This window comes from Armigeres subalbatus, chromosome 3, assembly GCF_024139115.2.
Source record: "Armigeres subalbatus isolate Guangzhou_Male chromosome 3, GZ_Asu_2, whole genome shotgun sequence".
Classification (NCBI taxonomy): Eukaryota; Metazoa; Arthropoda; class Insecta; order Diptera; family Culicidae; genus Armigeres; species Armigeres subalbatus.
The window spans coordinates 385,345,251-385,357,498 of record NC_085141.1 but is presented as its reverse complement, the minus strand read 5'-3'; the positions used below and the strand labels follow the sequence as shown (position 1 = coordinate 385,357,498).

At 42.7% G+C, this 12,248-nt stretch overlaps 1 pseudogene; it reads left to right on the top strand.

Moving 5' to 3' along the window:
• The window catches only part of LOC134222952 (pickpocket protein 28-like), a 99,412-nt pseudogene extending 87,729 nt beyond the window's left edge, over positions 1 to 11,683 (top strand).
• The last annotated feature ends 565 nt before the right edge of the window (positions 11,684 to 12,248 follow it).

Here is a 12,248-nt window from a genome sequence, read left to right as displayed (position 1 = left end):
TGGAAATCAGACGAAAAATCTTTAATATTTCTTAAAAATAAGTTAAAAAACTTAAAAAGCTGTAATACAATAATCAAATATTAATGATGTCTTTGCTTTAATCGTATATAACTTAAACCTACCTGTAGCCATAATTTCATTAAATGCTTTTCATCTATTTTATCATCATCAATATACATAAAAATGAATTTCTGTCTGTCTGACCTCTATAAACTCTTTGAACTACTGAATCAATCGGCGTGAAAATTTGTATGCAAAGGTTTTGGTGGGTCGGGGAAGGTTCTTAAGATGGTTCGAAACCCCTCTCCTCTTTTAAAAAGGGGGCTCCCATACAAATTAAACACCAATTTCATCACTCGAGAATTCACAAGCAAATGGAGCAAAATCTGGCATGTGGAGGTTTTGGAAGAAAAGATATGTTTCTGTCGTGGTTTTAAATCCCTTCCCTTCTGGAAAGGGGGATTTCCATACAAATGAACCAGAAATGCCTGCATAACTCGAGAACTAATCAGAGATTAAATCAATTTAAGCGAAACGAAGTTCGTCGGGTCTGCTAGTAAATAATAAAAACATTATTGTGAATCTTTCTCTTCACGTCAGGACTCAAGCGTTCTCGTCGTTTTTAGGAATATTTTGTACGTTTGTATAAATGAAATACATATAGATTCAATTACATATTTTTATATCGACTTCAATTCATGTGTGGAAGAAACAACAAACGAAAACGAACAGCAAGGACGATTTTCCGATGCCATCTTCATCGGATCTAATGCTTTAAGTGTTGCTCAACGTGGTCCATTCCACCCTGTTCACAGCCGTTTTATCTGGTGTTTTTTTTCATTGCTGAGTAGTACATGTCAGTTGACCAAGTGCCCATTGTGCTGCCATGGCACCACACAGTCGGAATGATATGATGTTTGGAAAAGAAAAAGAAGAGAACAATAACCCAAAGAAAAATGTGGAAAGGAGTCGGATTTTGAACCCAGATCAAATACTCGCTGTCTTCCGCAGTGAATTTTGTTGAATGATTACAAGACATTGGGAATGATTGTTCTTGATTTGAAAATTTAAGTGAATCTTAGTGCTGTCCAAAAGACGAATTATGATCATTAGGGTGATGGAAAATTTGTTCCTAGACATTTGAATATTTTTTGGCATGCAGAGCAATTCCAGACCAGGTAGAAAAACCAAACTTTTATATATAAATGAATTTACTCTTCAAGATACTATTTCTTCTTCTTCATTAGCATTCATCCTCCAGTTATTAGCTGCAAGGTTTCTAGGCCAAGTTACCATTTTTGAAGTTGTATATCATAATTAACATGATGATCTGCTTGCCCAGGGAAGTAGAAAATCTCAACCCAAAAATTTCCTGGGACCAGGAATCGACAGACCACCATGAGGAAATAAAAGCATAAGAGCATAAAAACTGCATTGGATTCGTTCTCAATTGTATCTTCCAATTCACCATGTTTAAATACATCGTTTAGAGCAATACATTTTGATTCTTCAAATCAAGTAGCACCCTATCCTACATAGTTCTCATACGAAAAGAACAAACTTGCTTACGAATCAACACAGATAACAATGCCCACATTCATTCGCTCGCCACAAAATGACAGTCTACCAAATCAAGGCCCTGTCACAAAGGGAAATTCACGAGGTTTTCCATCCAGCATTGACCACCCCTCCATTGAACTTCCTCATTGTTGGCAAACGAGCACTCCAAAAAACCTCCTCAACTTTTCCCCTCTTCAGCAAAAAAGTCTCCCGGATGCCATAAGCGAACATGATTTTCCGAAAAGCAATCTATTCATGCACATTCGTTATTCATTTCGTGGAACCACTCTCAGCTGGACTGCTGACGAAAGGCGCCTTCCGTCCATATTTGATTGACTGGAATAAAATGCTTGCTTCTGTTCCACTCGTTCGTTTTTTTCTGCAAGGACTATATGTACATGTTTCTGGTGGCCCCACATCAGTGTGCCGTCGTCGCCGTTCTCGTTTATTGGCTCTTCCTTCACGTCATCATTGTCCGGAAACAGTGTCAAATCTCGAACTGCCCCAAAAAAATGGACCTATCCGGGAAAGAGTAACGCAAAGAAGGAGCAAAAAGTATCCAAACAAACAGTCGTAGAAAAGTTTAATTTCCGCTTTAGAAGATATGAATTCGAGATAGGTTCCGTTGTTAGCTTTCCGGAGGAAAATGAGCAAAAAGCTGAAAGTTCGAAGTGCCCTGCGTGCCGTTGACGTCCGTCTATTGAGTAACACAGTCTCACTGTACACCGTACCACCGAATGTCCTTCACGGAGTATAAAAATATCATCAAATGTAATTATTACGTTTGATGAATAATTGAGAAGCATTTGCTTATTAATAGAAAAATAATCAAATGGAGAGATATTTTTGGAAAATTTTAAATAGAAAAATGAGAAAATTGACACTTCATGTTGTTGAACTCTAAACAAGACTTAAACTCAGAGAATATAAAGCGTATCGCGAGAGACTACATACCACGAGTTTTTTGTGTTATTTACCAATAATTATATTGATTCTACATATTTGTTTTAATAATCCAGCTATTTTTAAGCCCAACAGATTCTTCTTCTTATTGACAGTACATCCCCACACTGAGACAGAGCCGCCTCACAGCTTAGTGTTCATTAAGCACTTCCACAGTTATTAACTACGAGGTTTCTATGCAAAGTTACCATTTTTGCATTCGTATATCATAGGCTAACACGATGATACTTTTTAGAAGTCGAGAGTTTCCAAACCGAAAATTGTCTAGACCTCGAGAATCAAACTCAGCCACCCTCAGCATGGTCTTGCTTTGTAGCCGTGCATCTTACCTCACGGCTCCAAGCCCCAAGCACAACAGGTACTTTTGTCGGATTTTTACTTACAATTAAATTATAATTTGTTGGTTTTATGGGTCACAGAGTTTTCCAAGTACTCACCGTCTGAAGTAGGTAGAGGGTGATGACGGTATTGACAGCCGTTTGATCTGCGATTCCTTCTTCTGTTCCGGGACCAGACAAACAAGACCCGTTGTTGGTCTGAATGTGTTCCCAACGATCATCCATTTCAAGCAACTTAAACCATCCATATACCACGTGGAAAGTTTAGGGGTATGGCGAATGTCCACGGTCCATACAAATTTTAGAAATTCATATGAGCAAATGTCCACGCTGGGAGGAAGGAGGGGTATCTAAAACTGATCGAAACTTGTCTACGTGGTATATGGACAGCCCCTAATTTCATGCAGAGAATTTCTTTTAGCCGCACCTCATCTGTTCAATTTGTTGATCATTACATCAACTGTTCATCAATCATCAATCTGTTGATCATTTCTCGGTGTTTCGGTTATGAGTTTTCCTCGGATGCATTTTTATGAGTTGACCATTGAACAATGTCACTATACTGGCTGATATCAAAACATTTCACATGACAGTTGCCAAATGTTTTACGTTGACTTCCGGAAAGTTTCGTCGATGCACATGCATTCTCGTAACAAACGTAGGGGAATTCACGAACAATTTCCAATTTGTTGCAATCTAGCCTTAGCCGGTACGTCTAACACAGGGCAACAAGACATTTTGGCCTTATCAAACCTAAAGTTGACATACTATAAGGGTCTGTGAAGTGATTCATTCCCGTCGTAATGATTTACTTCAGCGCACCATTCTAAAACGTTAAGTTCAGCTTCAACTAGCTGCATCGAACATTATCGGGATCACGAGTAATAATTTTAATTTATTTATGTTAGGTAGTACTGGGATCCGTTCCGGAAACTCACCATAAAAATCAACGTTTTGACCGTGAGAAGGACGTTAACCTTATCGCACTACTCTTGTTACCCATCTGGTTCCGCTCGCACTTGTAATTATATGAAAAGTATCATGTATCTGTACCACACCTGTTGAATATTCATCGTTTAATTAGGGAATGTGATGGTTGCATTCAGGCGCAGGATGCAGTTTTCCAACCACCAACCGGTCAGTCAGTCCGTTATGGGTCAGTTAGTCGTGATTCTGGGACAATGAGTACAGATCGGCGCAGTCCAAAACTCCAGCGAGGACACTTTTGCAGGAATACTGTTCGAACAGTTCCATCCACGGAGTACGTTACTTCCACCGTGAGGGGCAGTCAAGTTGTGAAAGTGGTTGGTGGATTGTGGTGTTCTTACTGTCAGTTTGCAGCTGTGGTTTTCTTATCAACAAAATCTATCAAAAATGGGACGAAACGCCCGTTATTGTGAGCTTCAAGAAGAAAACAACTCCGGTGTGGAAAATCCCATTTCAGCAGTGACAATCTGTCCGCGAACAGAAGTGGACAAGTAGTTAGCTTAACTTTTCCGAAGAGTTCGAAATCATGAAGCATAATGGATTGAAGCTTCAAACCGTATAACCTGGATATAAAATGAATGGGATGAATGATAATGCTCGCTGTAAATAATCTAGCGAAGATCAAGAATATGGACAGAGCAAAGACAAAAAATATGGGAGTATTTTGTTCGATTAAAATCCAGTCGCGAGTTTTTGTGGTTGCTTTGAATAGAATGAGTACATTTATTTTTGTCTTTCTCGTACACCAAGGTGTGACGAAAAGGCTATATAATGACTTCCAAGTCGATTTTGTCATCTTTTGAGCACTTAACTTGATCCGATTTATTAGCAAAAAGTTGCATTCGACGGAGAATCCTATCCCATTGTTTCCTAATGAAAATTGGCCTGATCGCACTATGGGATCAAAAGTAATGGCCAAAATACGATTTATATACAAAAAAAAACAGAAATTCTCACTCAGTTTTTTAGTATATCTGATGTACGAGAAATGCACAAACACCGCTAGGTGGATCCAGGGTTTTTAATGAACACCATAACACAATAACATTCATCACCGTGAGATTCTTTTCAAATTTTTCATTGGCACCAAGCTCAAAGTAAAATGGAGCAATCGTTTTGACTCAAATTCCAAGCAAACTCATATTCCGAACACTCAATAAATGAAGATTTATCTAATATATTTTGTTATTATTGCATGAATAAACAAATTTTCGCTGCAGGCTTATAGATCAAGGACATTAGAATTGTTCAACAATAAAATAACGTTGAAATTTTTCATTTTAGTGCATTTTTTTTGCGGAATTTGAATCAATATGTACGGAATTTGAAACAATTTTTACTATGCGTGTTCGGCATTTGAGACAAAGTTTGGCAGAATAAAATCAAGTTACAATCAATAAAATATGATTAACAAGCCACTTATATAAAAGTTTCATTGTTGCGCTACGCCAGTGGTTCTCAACCTTTTTCTTGAGAGGTACCCCTTCGCACCTTTGCATAAATTGAGGTACCCCCTATTTATTTTTTTGGCTGTTAAATGAATATAAGTCTAACTCATAAGCTATATGAAAAAAAAAAATTCATTATTCCTAGCTCTTGGAGAAAGGCTTCCGAGCCTCTTGGAATACGGCTATCGTGCCGCTGAAAAGGAGGCTTCTAGCCATCTTGGAAGGGCGCCTCTAAGCTCCTTGAATGTTGGCTTCCAGGCCTCTAGAAAGATGAACTCCAAGCGCCTTGAAGAGGTTTCGAGCATCTTAAGAAGCTTCGGCCTCTGAAGAGGCTTCGGGCCTCTTGAAAGGGCTTCGGGCCTCTTGAAAGGCTTCAGGCCTCTTGAAGAGGCTCGGGCCTCTTGAAGGAGGCTTCGGGCCTCTTGAAAGAGGCTTCCGGGCCTCTTGAAAGGAGGCTTCGGGCCTCTTGAAAGGGGCTTCCGGGCCTCTTGAAAGGGCTTCGGGCCTCTGAAAGGAGGCTTCCGGGCCTCTTGAAGGAGGCTTCGGGCCTCTGAAAGGAGGCTGGCTCTTGAAGAGCTTCGGCCTCTTGAAAGAGCTTCGGCCTCTTGAAAGGAGGCTTGGGCCTCTTGAAAGGAGGCTTCGGGCCTCTTGAAAGGAGGCTTCCGGGCCTCTTGAAGGAGGCTTGGGCCTCTTGAAAGGAGGCTGGGCCTCTTGAAGGAGCTTCAGGCCCTCTTGAAGGAGGCTTCGGGCCTCTTGAAAGAGCTTCCAGAGGAGCTTCTCTGAAGGAGGCTCGCTCTTGAAAGGAGGCTTTCGGGCCTCTTGAAAGGGGGCTTCGGGCCTCTTGAAAGGAGGCTTCGGGCCTCTTGAAGGAGGCTGGGCCTCTTGAAGGAGGCTTCGCCTCTTGAAAGGGCTTCCGGCCTCTTGAAAGGAGGCTTCGGGCCTCTTGAAAGGGCTTCGGGCCTCTTGAAAGGAGGCTTCCAGGTCTTTGAAGGAGGCTTCGGGCCTCTTGAAGGCTTCGGCCTCTTGAAAGGAGGCTTCGGGCCTCTTGAAAGGGGGCTTCCGGCCTCTTGAAGGAGGCTTCAGGCCCTCTTGAAGGAGGCTTCGGGCCTCTTGAAAGGAGGCTTCGGGCCTCTTGAAGGGGCTTCCGGGCCTCTTGAAGGAGGCTTCCGGGCCTCTTGAAAGGAGGCTTCGGCCTCTTGAAAGGAGGCTTCGGGCCTCTTGAGGGCTTCGGCCTCTTGAAAGGAGCTTCGGGCCTCTTGAGGAGGCTTCGGCCTCTTGAAGGAGGCTTCGGGCCTCTTGAAAGGGCTTCCGGGCCTCTTGAAGGAGGGCTTCGGGCCTCTGAAAGGGGCTTCGGGCCTCTTGAAAGGAGGCTTCCAGGCCTCGAAAGGAGGCTTCGGGCCTCTTGAAAGGAGGCTTCAGGGCCTCTTGAAAGGAGGCTTCGGGCCTCTTGAAGGAGGCTTCCGGGCCTCTTGAAAGGAGGCTTCCGGGCCTCTTGAAGGAGGCTGGGCTGCGAAGGGCTTCGGGCCTCTTGAAAGGAGGCTTGGGCCTCTTGAAGGAGGCTTCGGGCCTCTTGAAAGGGAGGCTTCGGCCTCTTGAAAGGCCTGGCCTCTTGAAAGAGGCTTCCGGGCCTCTTGAAGGAGGCTTCGGGCCCTCTTGAAGGAGGCTTCGGCCTCTTGAAAGGAGGCTTCCTGGGCCTCTTGAAGGAGGCTTCCGGGCCTCTTGAAAGGAGGCTTCCGGGCCCCTCTTGAAAGGAGGCTGCCGGGCCTCTTGAAAGGGGGGGTTCAGGCCTCTTGAAGGAGCTGCCAGCCTCTTAAAATGGGCTTCGGGCCTTTTGAATGGGCTTCCGGGCCTCTTGAAGAGGAGCTCGGCCTCTTGAAGGCTTCCAGGCCTCTTGAAGGAGGCTTCCAGGCCTCTTGAAAGGGGCTTCGGGCCTCTTGAAAGGAGGCTTCCGGCATCTTGAAGGATGCTCCCTGGCCTCTTGAAGGAGGCTTCCGGGCATCTTGAAGGGAGCTTCCGGCCTCTTGAAAGGAGGCTTCCGGGCCTCTTGAAAGGAGGCTTCCGGGCCCCTTGAAGGAGGCTTCGGGCCTCTTGAAAGGAGGCTTCCGGGGATCTTGAAGGGAGGCTTCTAGGCCTCTTGGAAGGAGGCTTCCGTGCCTTTTGAAAGGAGGCTTCCCGGCCTTTGGAAAGCAGGCTTCTGAACCTCTTGAAAGTAGGTTTCCGGACCTTTTGAAAGAAGGCTTCCAATCCTCTTGAAAGAAATCCTTCGATCCTCTTGAAAGAAGTCCTCCGGGCTGATTAAAAGTAGGCTTTCGAGCAGCGTAGAATGATGGTTCCAATCTTGCAACGAAGCAACTGAGCAACGGGCCTCTTGAAGGGAGGCTTCCGGGCCTCATGAAGGGAGGCTTCTGGGCCTCTTGAAGGGAGGCTTCTGGGCATCATGAAAGGAGGCTTTCGGGCCTCTTGAAAGGAGGCTTCCGAGCCTTTTGAAAGGAGGCTTCTCGGCCTTTTGAAAGGAGGCTTCTGAACCTCTTGAAAGTAGGTTTCCGGACCTTTTGAAAGGAGGCTTCTCGGCCTTTTGAAAGGAGGCTTCTGAAACTCTTGAAAGTAGGTTTCCGGACCTTTTGAAAGGAGGCTTCCAATCTTCTTTAAAGGAGGCTCCCGGGCCTCTTGAAAGGAGGATTCCGGGCCTCTTGAAAGGAGAATTCCGGGCCTCTTGAAAGGAGGCTCCGCCTCTGAGAAGGGCTCCCGGGCCTCTTGAAAGGACGCTCCCGGGCCTCTTGAAGAGGCTCCTGGCCTCTTGAAGGGGCCGCCTCTGAGGCTCCGGGCCTCTTGAAAGGAGACTCCCGGCCACTTGAAGGAGACTCCGGCCCTCTTGAAAGGAGGCTCCGGGCCTCTTGAAAGACATTCCGAACCTCTTAAAAGGGCTTCCGAGACTTTTGAAAAGAGGTTTCCGGGCTAAAGGGGCTTCGGCATCTTGAAAGGAGACCTCTGAACCTCTTGAAAGTAGGTTTCCGGACCTTTTGAAAGGAGGCTTCCAAGCCTCTTGAAAGAAATCCTCCGATCCTCTTGAAAGAAGTCCTCCGGCTTTCGAGCAGCGTAGAAGGATGGTTCCAATCCTCTTGCAACGAAGCAACCGAGCTTTTCGGAAAAAGCCTTCATTTCTCTCAAATGGAGGCTTTCGAATTTGTAGACTCTAAATTTAAGTTCAGAAACATATTCTTGAACATGATATTCACCATTTTGTTTCGAACAGGTGGATTGCATAGAAGATTTTAAAAAAATGTTAATTCGTCGTTCTGTTCTTTACATATATAAGAACTAAACCAATAAGTTTTGATTAAAATTGCATAAAATCCGACCCGTATTGCTGGGTAGACACCTTTGTGTGGTGTGTTACGGTGTAAGATCTACCACGGTCACATTGTCAGCTACAGGCAAATCCTGACCCAACGAATACCTTCCCCAATATCCAACTCCGTGGTACTTATGAGGGTGTCGCTGAGTTGGGGGCCTCTCGTTAAGTAAGTACTACATCAACACTCCCTTTCCCTCCCAAGCAATCTGAATAAGGATTTCAAAAGTAAAACATGAGTATTACTAGTGTCCAATCTACGAAGTACACCGTAACTATGCTATGCTATGCTATAAAATCCGCCATTATGCATTTTTGTCCGAGGTACCCACTGGGCCCGGAGAAGGTACCCCCCGAGGTACATGTACCCCAGGTTGAGAACCGCTACGCTACGCGATAGAAACAATTGATCTTTTATAATATTTAAATTGATGTGCTATAAAGACCTCCGAAGTAAAAAATGTGCTTAATTGTTCAGTAGCAATGAATATAAAATATAGCGAATTCTCCCTTACTCGATATTAAAGGGACAATCGAGTTAGGGAGGTATCGAGATAGAAAATACATTTACATTTTCTTCCAAAATATCAAGCACTTTTCTTAACATGTAGAAATATGGTTTAGGATCATTTGACAGAATGCCATTTGGCCGAATAGTTTAAATTGATTTCCTTATTAAGTGAAGTGAGGAGTGAGATGTTCAAAATGAGTAGTGAAAAGTGAAAAATGAAATATTCGGAATCAGCACTTCTTACTTTTTACCTTTCACTCCTCACTTTTCACTTCCCACTTCGCAGCTCTTTATTCACTTGGTCCTTTTACTTCTCAGATCTCAATTCACTTTTCTCAATTTTTACTTCTAACTCCTCATTTCTCACTTTGTACTTTTCATTTCTTACCATTCACTTCGCACTTCTCGCTTCTCACATCTCCCTTCCCACTTTTCCCTCTCTCTTCACATCTCACTTTGAATTTGCCACTTCTCACTTCTTTCTTTCGCTTTCCTCTCACTTCTTATTTTTCACTCCCCACTTCGCACTTCACAGTTCTCACTTCTAACTTTTTAATTTCCACTTTTCACTTATCACTTTTCACTTATCACTAATCACTTTTCGCTATACTTTTCCTATTTCCTATTATGAGATGTGCGAAATGTCTCATTCCTCACTTCTTGCTGGACACTTCATGTAATTCCTACTACTCATTTCTCAAAGTATAAGTTTTTTAACTTATCAGACAACGGATCCGACCAAATGGCCCGTCATCGTATATATTGTGCATGTGAACTGATTTTGACAACATCGTGTTATTGAAGTAAAGATTTTGTGGGAAATAACTTCGACTTAGAGAACATTTAGATCGAAATACGATTTAAATGATTTGTTTGAGAAACTGCATATATCCAGTTGTTTTTGACAAAACTGACCACCCTGAGAAACTTCTAGTGCAAAAACTGTAATCAGTACCTAATTAATTGCTTTTCAAAGTGCATGCACATAAGTAGTTTCTCAAACTTTCGTTTGTTCATACATTCCTGAATCTAAATTTTTTCGTGTTTTTTGCCAGAGTACGTATTTTTGGACAAGGATTCAGAATATATAAAATCTCATTTATATAATGTAACATATGCAGTTTCTCCAAAGTTTAATTCTAATACTCTTATGTTTCAGAGAAAGAGAGCCTTGCATTCCTTAACCTTACATTGATAAATATCACCCGATCAATCAATAATGTATTACTTTTTCCTATTTGCAGAACAGATGAGATGTTAGCCCTAATGCAACTCTGTGATAGGACGTTCGTATCGTTACATGAGTATATTATCCTTATCACCCAATAAAACAACCTACAAAACTTCTGATTTAATCAAATCTACTCCAGTTCCTTTGATGCGGAGAATTCTCTTGTGTTTTCGAGGAGTGATGTACGATTTTAATCATCTTTTTAGCACAATGCTTACCGAAGAAGAATTTACACCTTCAACGGACTTGCAGAGAAGATTTGCTCAAGGTCAAAGTGAATTCTAGTTTCTTTGAAAGCATCGTGTTTGGACGCTGGACAGTTACTCCAATAAAGCTAATCTTACTTCCTTCCCTTACCGCACAATTGGAGGAGCTCTTGCTGGGCTCTCAGTAATGCTCATATCGCTAGATAAAATCTTGAATACAGCTGCAGTGGACCCGTTCAAGGATCAAAGTTCTTCTTCATTCGCCGGACGACTACCCCCAACCGGTTCATTCACATACCGATTGATCAAGAAGTGATGATAGCCGTCAAACCACAGATTATTCAAAATTCACGCAAGCTGGAATATTACTCACCGAAAAGGAGACGATGTTTTCTGAGCCGCGACAGGAGTCTCGCGCTTTTCGCTCTTCTCAAGATAATTGCAATCTGAATGCCTGACAAACTACACCTTGCAACGGTGTGAATGATTCAGTTCTCGATGATTCGCAGCGAGGACATGCCCGTATGCGAAACCAAACAAATGTTTTGCATGCAGGATGCTGAGACCGAACTGTTGGAAATGGGAGTGGTCGATGACGAGAGTGTTTCCAATTTCCACACTAAATGTGATTGCATGCCAGCTTGTACTTCGTGGACTATGATGTAGAAATAACGCAGAATGAGTTCGAGGTGTTGAGTGGGAGTTGCCTACGGACAATCGAGGAAGGATCTGGACGGGTATGTTTCTTTTAACAGTTTTAGTTAGTCTGATATAAAATAAATATCTTATTTTGTAGTTTGTTCGCGGCGCATCTTAAATCTACACAAAAACGCCCAAATAACAAAACAGAAGCGAAGCGAACTATACGGAATAACAGACTTCTTGGCGAACTGGGTGGATTGATTGGGACTGTGTCTGAGGTCAGCCTGCTGAGTTTGGTGGAGCTCTACTATTGTTCTGTACGTCCGCTAATGTTGTGGAGAGTGGAGACAGGTACCATCAAGAATTGCAAACGATAGTCTCCTGGAGTGAAATTTCTGCGACAGAAATAAGGAGACGAGATATTGAGTTTCAGGAGGTGTACTGAATTTTTATAGATTGGTTCTTTCTCTAAAGGTGTATATGTCTAATTCTACCGGGCATGCCCCGGAATTGCGCCTTTAGGTGAGCGGAGTTGTCCTACACTTTTGACAAAAAAAAATCTGCTCTTTGATTTTTATCATTTAACCTATTGCATAAAATTAATAAAGTGAAACTAATACAGGTATACCTCGATTATATAGACTTTTTCGATTCAGAAAGTCCATACGTCAATTTTCCATAATCGAAGCAAAATTTCTGACAAATATTTTTTGGGCAGTTTCGAACCGAACTCCATACAGTCTGGTAGGGATTCCAAACAGCAGATGCAAACTCTAGTACTGAGCATGCTAGAGAGCAATACAGTGCTTTAAAACACAACGGATCTTGGAACGCATCGAGGTATACCTGTAATGTTTTTTTTTGCTGTCTTAAAGTAAGATTGTAGAACAGTAGGTTTTATATGTGCTTTTTAAGACACAATTCTACAAATGTGCTTCAGCACCATAAAATTGATTATGTTACTTGGGTGACATATGGAAGAGAAATAAAAAAATATTGTTCGCTTCATT